The sequence below is a fragment of the Carassius gibelio genome, chromosome B18 (assembly GCF_023724105.1).
Source record: "Carassius gibelio isolate Cgi1373 ecotype wild population from Czech Republic chromosome B18, carGib1.2-hapl.c, whole genome shotgun sequence".
In the NCBI taxonomy this organism is placed as follows: domain Eukaryota; kingdom Metazoa; phylum Chordata; class Actinopteri; order Cypriniformes; family Cyprinidae; genus Carassius; species Carassius gibelio.
The window spans coordinates 2,964,062-2,976,006 of NC_068413.1; positions in this window are offsets into that span (position 1 = coordinate 2,964,062).

Sequence of the window (11,945 nt, forward strand, 5' to 3'; positions counted from 1 at the left end):
AGCACTGCCAACTGTGTGTGTGTGTGTGTGTGTGCGTGTGTGTGTGTGTGTGTGTATATATATATATATATATATATATATATATATAGATATATATATATATATATATATATATATATATAGATATATATCTATATATATATATATATATATATATATATAGATAGATATATATATATATATATATATATATATATATATATATATATAGATTATTATTATTATTTTTTTTTTTATTTTTTTTTTTACAAAAAATGTAACTAATTTATTTGATTTCAAGCAATTATTTTTTAATGGTTTTCATTTCAGTTTCAGTTTCAGGTTTTTTGTTTGTTTGTTTGTTTGTTTTGGTATCTATAATAACCCTGGTTACAGTAATAATAATTTTGTGGGACAATGTGCTTCATTTTCATTAAAAATTGTGACAAAGTACAAATTATCTTTATGTTAATGGAAACAGGCTTTGTATTATTATTTATTACTTATTTCTTTTTTTTCTTTTTTCTTTTTTTCTGGTGTAAAATGTGACCCAGGCATGTCCTTGACAGGTTTTAGATACACCCTATTATCATGTGTCTTGCAGTACACTCTTTACAGGGACTGATCAAACCTGGGATTAAGAGACTTTCTCAGGGACTCAATAGTATTTCATGGCTCACTCATTTTAGGCTTCAAACCAGCAACCAGTAACAAACTCCAAACTTTAGCTGGAAAACCTCATGGGCCTGCGGAAGCCTGACTTGACATGCAGACAGTGAGCGGCTGAAGGTTAAACATGTGTGCCTTCCATCGTCATCTTAAACGCCTGCTGTAATTAAGCCTTTTCCAGTCGACTGGCCGCTGCCCCTGTCAGTGCACGTCAGGGATTGCAAATGCACAGACAGGCCGATTAAAACAGCTCGACTGTGACAGAGACAAAAAAGATGGGAAAAGGAAAAGACTGCAGGAAACTGATGGAGAGACTCACCAGCCAATAAAAACAGAGATGAAACCGGGACTTATTTGTCATCTGTTTTCATTAACCTTGAAGCTCAATGAACCAAACAGATGCTTCATTTTTTACGGTATATTAGATAAAAAGTGCGTTTTGCATATTTAGATTCTGCATACTCAAATAATGTCTTTAAATAGAGCTGTTTAAAAAGAAATATGAGTGTATAGAGTCAAGCTAATGGCCTCGCCAAGGTAGCACATTAACACTGAGGAGCTAAAGGATAATGCCAGGAAATGAATGAATGTATAAAAGAGCCATAATTTACACTCATCTCTAAGCTAGCAGCTCTCTTCAATGGCCAATCCATCTAAGTATGCAATAATTAGGTATTTAAATAACACGAGTGGCACCAAATGCACTGTTAAGAGAGATGTCTGAGGTTTCCAATAAAGCCTGGTCATATATTAGTGTTGGAACCACATAAGCGCTGCATTCCAAATGTCTTACCTCTATTATTAAACTTTAAAGGATGTATTTGTGTTGGGAAAGATGTAAATCGCGCACAGCGGATGTGTTAACTAACACCTAGTATTGCATTTGCGGTAAGCAAGGATTTAAAGGCATGACTTGTGAGGAGATTGTACACTACTGTTCAAAAGTTGTTTTTTTAGAATAAATTATTTTATTCAGCAGGGCTGCATTAAAATGAGCAGTCATTTATAAATGTTTCAAATAAATGTTTTCTGAATCTTGAACCAAACTATCTCACAAAAATATTAAGCATTAAGCAGCACAACCGTTTTCAATATCGATAATAACAATAAATGTTTTTTGAGCAGCAAGTCATGCATATTATAAATTATTTTTGAAGGATCATGTTGCACTTAAGACTGGAGTAACGCTGCTGAAGAAATTTGCTCTGCATCAAGGAATAAATGGCATTTTAAAATATATTCAAATAGACCAGTTATTTTAAATTGTAAAAGTTTTTTTCTGTATTGTTTTTACACAATAAATGCAGCCTTGTTGAGCACGAGAGACTCTGAGACTTTTGTAAACATTGAAAAAGCTTACTAACCACATTCTATGTTCTTATAATGGCATCTGATCAATTATGTGAGTTCAGACATTGCCAATTTCAAGAGATTTCACAGTAAAATTCATTGTGACATTGCTAAACTCTGGTCTGTGTCAGATCATGCGGATCTTAACTCAAAAGAGCTCTGTCATTTCTAATAAAATTCATATTAAGCATACTTGTGCATGCTTGTGTGAAAAGCAGATAATCTGCTATGAGGTCAGTTCTCACAGTATAATGTGCTGTTTTACTCTAACACTTGAATATTATGAACCACTACACACTGTGGTGTAGACAATGTTTCATGTCTCTATGTTATTAATGCATCTTGACCCAACAGTCTCTGGTACACTCAAAAATGTCAGGAGATTTCTCAAAAAGGCAGGCTCCAAGCAGATTGACTGATTTGATAGAATTTACTTCTTTGATCTTGCTGCATCTTGCCCTCTAATCCTCAGCAATATATGGCTTTGTTTTGCCAGAACTTTATCTTGTTTCTCTGAATACCCAGTGAACTCCCTGTGTGGTTCTGCTCTTCTCTAGAGCTTTGGGCTGGAGCTGGGCTGGGCTGGGCTGCAGGTCTCCGGGGTCCAGTCCCAAAGTCAGAATTCCCTCTAGGTCGTGGTACTGCCCTGACTGGGTATCCCGTCGCTGGACTACAGAATGAACGGCCTGTAGAAGAGAAGAAATGTTTTTTGAAACAACATCAGTCATTAGCGGGCAAATGACATCACTCTGCTTAAATGTTGAATAAGTTTCAATTTAAACAAGCTTAAAGTAAAAAAAAAAAAAAAAAAAAAAGAAATGTTGTCAGATCATGATAAATAATAAATAAGAAAAAAAAATATCAGAAGGCTAAAATTGTAATGATCTGCTATCATTCACATTTATCTTGGTGTCATATACGCTAAACTTCAAAAGTTTAACACGGCAGAAACACGTTTTAATGTTTTTGGAAGAAGACTTTAATGTTTTCATCAAGACTGCAGCTTTAGTATTTGAAGTAGTATGCAAGACTAAGTTTACTTTCTTTACATTATAGTTTTACTAATTATTAATATTGCCTTAGGCAAAATATATATTAAAAGTGTGAATTCTGAAACTGGTATTTGTTACTGAATAAGAACCTAAATAATTATTTGATATCATATATCCATGTCATATGTTGTCATGCAATGAAAGTCTATTACAGTAACATTTTCACCAATTAACACGCTCGCCAAGGCTGTATTTATCTACAGTAAAACAAAATACAGTAATATCAGTAATATTGTAAAATATGATTACACTTTAAAGACAACTGCACATCTATTTAAATATGAAATTATTTCTGTGATAAAAAGCTGAATTTTCAACATTACTCCATTCTTCAGTGTTACATGATTCTTCAGAAATAATTCTAATATGTCGTATTGTATTTGTGCACAATGCACATTTCATATTATTATCAATGCTGAAAAAAAGTTATGCTGCTTAATATACCAGGATATTTACCTCATGATTTTTTAAAGTCCTAAAGAACAGCATTTATTTTAAATTTTGTAACAACGTAAAAATATTTACCATCACCTTTGATCAGTATAATGCATCCTGGCTAAATAAAACTATTCATTTCATTTAAAGGAATAAAACTAATTCTCTCACCTCTTTGGTCATCTTTTGCTCACTTTTGGACATTAAAGCACACATTTTTTTTTTTTTCTTCTTCTCTCTTATGCAGGTTAAATTAGGCCAAATTTTATGTCAATTTCAGATGGAGCACAGAGACGGACAGAAATCTTTTTAAATGAAAAAAAAATATATATATTTTTAAACTGAAATTAAATGAGAAACAATTGTAATTTGATTGAGTCCCAGTCGGTGTCCTGGAAAATGAGGTAAGGGAAAAAGAATCAGTGGGTGGTAATTAAGGACACACATTTTCTGATCTCCAGACAAAAGAGCAGAGATAAGGCCGCTTTCTGATCAGACATTTAATTTCAGGTGTTAATATAATTCTTTCGGTTAAACCATTAAAATCTGATAGTCCATTTGCGGCTGACTTGACGGCTCTGTTTCCTCTTGCCCCTCATCAGCTGAGTAGTCTTCGCCTTTTTCCTGCTATTACCTCTAACACAGCATGAAATCTGCAACTAAATCACATAAAATAAATATCTCATTGATCAAGTCTTTAGTACAAGAAAGTTTCCAGCAAGGCCATTCAGTATGAACTAATTCATTGTTCTCATACTCTATTTTTCATACTATATCTCCAGCAGAGAGTCTGTGAAAGCTCATGTTTTTCACTGTATCATTGTGGCTGCATTTCCATCTTCATAAAATCTACAGACTAACAAAAGTTGGGGAACAGAAAGACTTTTTTTAAAAGAAATTGCTTTTACTCAGCAAGGATGCATTAAATGAATCAAAAGCAACTGTAGAAACATTTATAATGTTAAAAAAAGATTTATATTTCAAATAAATGTGGTTCTTTTGAACTGTATATTCATCAAATAATCCAGGTTGAAAAAATTATCATGGTTTCCACACAAAAACAAAAAAAGAGAAAAAAAGGAAGAAAATACATTTGAATCATGCATGGAAAATAATAAAGGATATGTTTTGACAAGCAAATCAGCATTTATGTAATACTATTTCACAGTTTTACTATATTTTTGATTAAACTAAGGCTGACTTAGTGAGTATAAGAGACTTATTTTTAAAAATATTTTAAAAAACAAACTTGTGTAGTAACTTGTCTAACAGTGGGTCATGGGTAACGTGATAAAGGTAACTGAGGTTGAGGATTCTAAAGGTCTCTGATCACCTGAGAAGATCCTGTAAAAAGATCTGGTCTTGTGTTGTTGTTTTCTGACTTTGAGAGGTCTGTGAAAGTGAAAAGAGGGTCTGCCGGAGGGGTCGTGGTGCGGCATGGAGAGGGAAAGCCATTCTTTTGTTCTTCTGCATCTGTGATTCATCTCAGTTCTTCATCAGATGAGTCTTCTTCACTGGGCACCAGGCAAGCATCTTCACCTGTCATTTCCTCTTCTGAATCTGAGCAGTGACAAATAGTGAGAGAAGAGAAACACTGAGGACAGGAGGAGAGAAAACAGGGATGCAGAGAGGATACGTTCCAGCAGGAGGCCGGCAGTGAGGATGTAAACGCGCACCCTTATCTAACGCTCGCAGCGAGCCGCCTGGACATGGTCTAGCAGAGCTGGTGTGTTTCTCTTCCCTGCTTCCAGTCTGCTGCCTCCTGCATTAATAATGCTTATCACACAGCTTGAAGTTTCCATCACTCTGCTAGTCAGCAAATACTGCAGAAGCAACCGCTGTGGGAATGAAGGCTGATGTCTACACTGGTGTTTTCTCATCATCTTTACTCTCTGATGCAGATGTGCTGGACCCCAAGGGATGCTGGAAATCAGGTTCTTTTGTGTGTGTCATTTAGGAAGTGTTTTTAATGTTTATCAAACAGCTCTTTGGAATACTTGATTTAGATTGGTCAACCATGCATTTGACTGTCAAATATTTTTGTACAAAGATGATAAACTGTATAATTGTCCTACACATCTTATATCCTTCATTGTCCTCATTTTCAAATAATGAAAATATTTACACTTAAACTTGTAATTCATGTCATACTTATCATATAAATTACACAGCTACTTTTCTTTTCATTCATATATATATATATATATATATATATATATATATATATATATATATATATATATATATATATATAATTATTATTACAAATTAATTCATTCTTTTTTTGTGCATTGGTGTCTCTTACCACATTGATGTTGCCACCATTTTATAAAATCATTAAGCCAGTGTTTTTTTCCTTAATTAAACGTTAAAGGCTTTACATTTCGCTGAAAAATACCCCTTAAACTAAAAACACTGTAATGCACTGCATTGAGTCTATTGGTTTTAAATTGAGGATATTGGTTTTAAAAATATTTAAACTGCTATTAATTACATAGGATAGTCTTATTTAAGTCTTACATAGTAAAGTTTTTATCACTCACAAACACTTTCGAGGGAAATTTAAACACAGTGTCTCAAGCACAAAATTGTAATTAGCCACAGTTAACATTTTCATTGTTCAGACAGCTTCAATTCAGATTTACCAACAGAAATCATATTAACTTGACATGTTTAGCTGTAAGGAGAGCACTGTGGTTTTGGGTGACCTTCGTGAGTCTTTTAACCATTCAGAGGCCAGAAGTGAATGATGACCCTCAGTATGAGAAGATTCGTCCCTCGGCATACAGGAACTGAAGGAGTCATAGATAGGCAAAGTAGATATACTTCTATCTGAGACTAATCCAGACTGTGATGATTCTCTAAGTGACAGCTTTAATGACAGAACTGCAGTGCTTGGGGTAGTGATGGCATGTTCTGGAGACAGCTGAGCTAATTTCGGTTCAGAAACAGGTGTTGAATGAGCAGGTCTGGATTGGACTGGGTTTACTGGAGAAGAAACTGATCTAAACCTTGGGGATGGAGAATCTGGAGGTTTTGGACTTTGTTTGGAGATGAGAAAAGCAGCAGAATGCCATTGAGAAGGCCGAACAGATGGTATTCCACCAGGAGAGTGGAAATATGCTCCTTAAAGCCTGGGAGAGTTTGATTTAATTTGGATTTTGGGAGGGAAGGAGATGATGTTGGCAGAAGCTCTGAGGATTTGTCCTGTTGTGCTGCAGAAGATCTTGGTTTTGGAGAGTCACTGAGTTCCACTCTCTGGCCTCCTGTTCGTGAAGTTGACAGAAAGGATTCGGAGGCAGTGGACAGGTGCTGTGGTCTCTGAAGCCTCGTCTGAAGTGGAGAAAAGCTTTCCGATCTTGGCAATGATGACGAAGATTGCTCAGCCTCTTGAGACAGCGGCCACATCTCAGGAGAAGAGTTGATCTTTATGTCAGAATTACATTCACAGACGGATCCTTTGGTCATCGGTGTGAAAGGCAAAACCGAATCTCCAAAATCTCCTGCCTTGCCAACAGCTGCAAACCTTAAGAAAGAAAACAGACATGCATATATAACATCTAACAACTCACACCCACAGTAAACAGCCTTATTTTAAGTCTAGTTGTGGCTGATATAAATGTAAATGTCGAGATGACACTGTATTTGTGTCAGTTCTGAGTAAAGAAAACGCAGCTACTTTAGTTATGTTGTTGTTTCAAGATGACACTCCTACTGTGAACTTTACTGTCACTTCCTTTCAAAAAGACTTGGGGTTTTGCCTTGATCTTGTCTTTCTTACATTTTGCTCTCATTTCCCTGCTCGACTCCAAAGGATCTGTACATTGTAGTCTTCAACCATCTGGAAAAATTAAAGTGACAAAAAACGAAACAAAACAAACAATGGCAGAAGAGATTGGAGAAGACAGAATGATAAGTGCAAGGGAACATCACTGAGGAGTCATTCGCTGGCTATCGCCCAGTTGTCCATTACAGAAACTAGGGTGATGGGGTTCAGAATTACCTCATCTGATTCTGCAGGGCTGTCCACTCTCCCATCATCCTCAGCAGGAGCGATCGTGAAGAGAGATGTAAAGTATTTATGCAACTCCATCCACTCCGCTGCAAATCAGAGATGCAGTAAAACAGATTTATGTTAAGAGTTAAACACTGAAATTAAATCAGCTCAATGATCAGTATGAACGTACTTATTCATAATACAGAATGACAGATCTCTACATTAACGTTTCAGTCCATGCCCTGTGAAAATGTATTTTTTCAAGACATTAAATCAAAAATGTTGGCTTTTTCTTTTCTGAATAAATACCCTATCTGTGCATAATTCATTCATGCATATTACTTAAAGAAAACAAAATGTTTTCATAATATTTCAAGATTTGGAGTCAGTGAGATTTGAATACTTTTAACAAAAGTAAAGAGATAATGTTACAGTTTAGATATTCTGTTTTTTTCAGCACTTTTTAATTATTTCATTTATAAATTCTTTTTTTTTTTTTAAACGAGTACTCGTAGATCTACGAAGATATTCAAGTACTATTTAAGTTACGATGGTTTTGGGATACGGACCGCAAGTCTTAGATGATTCGTGCGATCGTTTTTATGATCAGCTTAAGCTTACGATGCTTTTGGGAAACGCAGCCCTGTTCAGTTGCTGCCTTCAATTTTAAAGTATAATCAACTTGGTTTTACAATTCATTTCAACTCAAATTACATTAAACCAACTAAAAAAAAAATTAGTTGAATTTCACATAACTTAAAAACTTGCAATTGCTTATTTTGACGAGCTAAAGTAATGTAAACATAAATTGCCATAACTTACAGATCATATTATTTTTACAGTGTTGCAATCAGAAAAATGTCACATTACGAAAGTGAAATGCTTTGTGAATAGTGTCATGTTTTTAAATGCAGGATGAATCAAGAAAAGCTGTTGACTGATGGAACAAGTAATGACCAACGAGCAGAGTCCAAATCAGACGAACCACCAGGAAGACGGCTTTGCATTCGAAAAAAGTGATTGAAGAGTGTTTTGGACGTGAGCACCATGGATATGTGCTTTAGAAAAGATGCGACAGGCGCGGGCTGGTGCCGATGAAGAGAGACGGCGCTCATCATGTGGCTGTTTGGGAAAAGCTAAAGGTGGTCGGGTCTGTGACAGCTGTGATCAACCGGCCTCCCAGCAGCACCCAGAAACTTCTCTCAATCAGCTGTTGGAGTGCTCTGTCAGACCATCGCCCTCCCTCCAGTGTAATAAGAGCTCTGTGATTACCCTTCAGGGACGCAGTGATGGATCCGAGCTGCCGGCTGAGAGAGGAAAGCTGCGTCTGCAGTGACTCTTACAGATCTTTTCTACAAGGTTTTGGAGATGCACTTGTACTGGTCTATGTAAATCACAGCATGAACATGACCGGTCACCAACTTATCAGCCTTTGTCCAAACCAGGTGTTATATGAAAAGAAATATGAAAATGTTTTTAAATAGCAATGCTATGTTGAGGGAGAGTTCACCTTTACTAACAGGTGACGGCAGCCATTGACTTCCATTGTATTTTTTCCATGGTATGGAAGTCAATATCTACCATTAACTCTTCAAAATATCTTATTTTGTGCTCAACAGAAGAAAGAGAAGAAACAATCTCAACTTGAGGAGGAGTTAATGATGACAGAAATTTCATTTTTGAGGGAACTATCCCTTTAAGTGCTAGAAAGAAAAAAAATGGAGGAAATGGTAAACAAGAACAAAAAGGCTGTGAAAATTTTTTGCATTGTTTATCCTTGTGATCATCCATTTAAAAAAAAAAAAAAAAAAAAAAAGTCAATAAAAATCTAACCTTTCACTGAATTTTAAACAACTGAAAGTAGGGGGGAAACTAATTATGAAATAAAACTTTTCTCTAATAAAATGTGGCCGCAATTATTAGCCCCCCTAGAAATTTGTATGAATATGATATATTCCCATTCATATTTCAATTTTCTAGTGCTTTTATTTACCAAGGGGATAATAATTCTGACCAAAACGTATGTATAATTAAACTAAAAAGAAAACTAGCCATGTTCCATATATGGTCAATTGAGATTTTATGTTTAAAATTGTGTGATGTGAGTGTCTGTTATCAGTTTACTGTTTAATTGCATATGTGTATGTGATGAAACGGGTCGCACATGTCAGTTTTCGGCTCAGTTCATCAATCTCTGCGGGTGGAGGTGTGTGGCTGCAGCCAGTGTTGGACAGACCGGGGCTGAAATTCTTCAATTTGTCCTCTGAGGGAAAGAAAATAATGCGGTTTCTAATAAATCACACTCAGAAATTTGAGGATAATTAATCAGGCTCCCTTTCCTCAACGGTGCGACTATAAATAAACAACATTTAAGCACAGCACAGCACTTTAGTAAAAGCTTTATACTCCTCTAAAAAATATTTCCCCAGTAGGAAAAAATAACATTAACCCATAATGTAATAGCCTGACATGTTTCACTTCTTTACAGCTCTTTTTCCAGTCATTTCGTGATGTATGAAATCAAATCCTGCCCTACATTATTTTAAGGATGTGTACAACTACACAAACAAACGGCTAGTTGTTGGTGGGCTGTCTGAGTGAGTGGTAGTCAATGTCAATGAAGATCTGTAAAATAAGCACACGTTTTGAATCAAGTTCTCCAAAGTTTCTTAGCGATATATTGACGTTAAGAATAGGGTAGCTGAGTGACATACCATGATTTATGAATGTGACAAATATGAAATCATTTTCTTAATATTTTTCTTGTTTTCTAGTATAAACATCCTTGAAACAAAACAAATTTACTCTAAGAAGCAAAATGAGATCTTAAGGTATAAAAGTTTTGTGGTCTATGCTGAAAGCAAGAAAAACCTGTTTGCCAGAGTTTGTTTATATATGAATACTTAAATAGCAAAAAAAATAGCAAAAAACAAGATGCTCTTGCAGCATATATAATTGTGATAATAGTAAAACTAACAGGTTTCTTAAAAAAAGTTTATTACATTTTAAAAGGTAATTCATTCCTGTGATGCAAAGCTGAATTTTCAGCATCATTAATCTAGTTCCCTCACACATCATTCTGATATGCTGATTGGCTTCTCAAGAAACCTTCCTATAATCATAAATGTTAAAAACAGTTGTTCTGCTTAATATTTCTATGGAAATCATGATACATTTTTCCAGGGTTATTTATAAAGAACAGCATTTTTTTGAAACAGAAATCTTTTATAACATTAAATGTGCATTTATCGTCCTTGCTTAAAACAAATATTTATTTCTTTCAAAAATAATGACCCCAAAATTATTATTAAAATTAAATGCTGTTTCAACAGTGCATACAAAGAGTGTACTATTCTCTTTCTCTCTTCAGTGCATACAAGGAAAGCGACATCATTTCAATCCAATAACAAATGAAAGCGGCGGTAGGAAGTTGATGACCCAGACTTCCTGTTTCAGAGTAAATCTCAGCTCAGCCAGATTCCCCTAACCCACAGGTTTAGTCCTTTAAACCTTTTCCTGGTGGTTTACCGTACAAACGCATTAGCAGAAAAGCCATCAACCCTCTGTCTTTTCCTGAACACAAGTCTCTTTCTCTTTTATTTCGTTGTGCTCTCGTCTCTCTTCCTGAAGCCAACTCTTGCTGCCTCAGCAGGACAATCTGCTTTCCTCATTGTGTGTGTGTTTGTCAGCGTATGAAGGGATTAGACACCCCTATCACACACTCCATTCCTCCAGAGTGTGAGCTGCAGCGCTGGGCCACGCGTCTGCCCTCCTCCCACAGAATCCAAACACACACACACACACACATGCAAAAAATCCAGCTTCCTGTTCCGAAATTCTTCACACACCTGGCCTCAAAAGAAGGCAATCTGATGGATTCACAATTAGACCCTTCTTGAATAGCCGACCTAAATACCATCGCTGCCGCAAATACCATAACGTTCAAAAGACTGAGATGCGGTTCAAAGCGCTAAGGAGGGTTTACAGATACTGTGTCTGTGTTTTGCTTGCTTTTGTCAGGCTTTCTCATTTCGTAGGCGAGAACCAAAATCTTTTGGTGTGCAGAATAAACGTTTCAATGACTCTGTTTCCAAACTTAGTGTGCTGCCTAAATAGGTGGCTGTCTTCAAAGGCAGCACCCTAACTAAAACAGAATGACTGATTTAGAATCAAAGGCTATAGAATACCCAAGTCATATCACTTGTATAGTTTTGAATGGGGAAAAATGCAATGCTCAATATGGCCGCTCTATCAAAGAAAGCCCCGCCTTCTCAGCAAATGAGCCAATCGCTAATCGGTGAAGTCAGCGCATCGCTGCAGCTGCCGTTAAACGTCCCGGTTGCTTTTTTAACGCTATTTGAGCAAAATAAACAACATTTATGACACAGTTGTTGTCAGATTACAATGGTGATTTCAAATATGAAACTGAATCGTAAGCTTGGTGAACAGTTTTGGAGAATTTG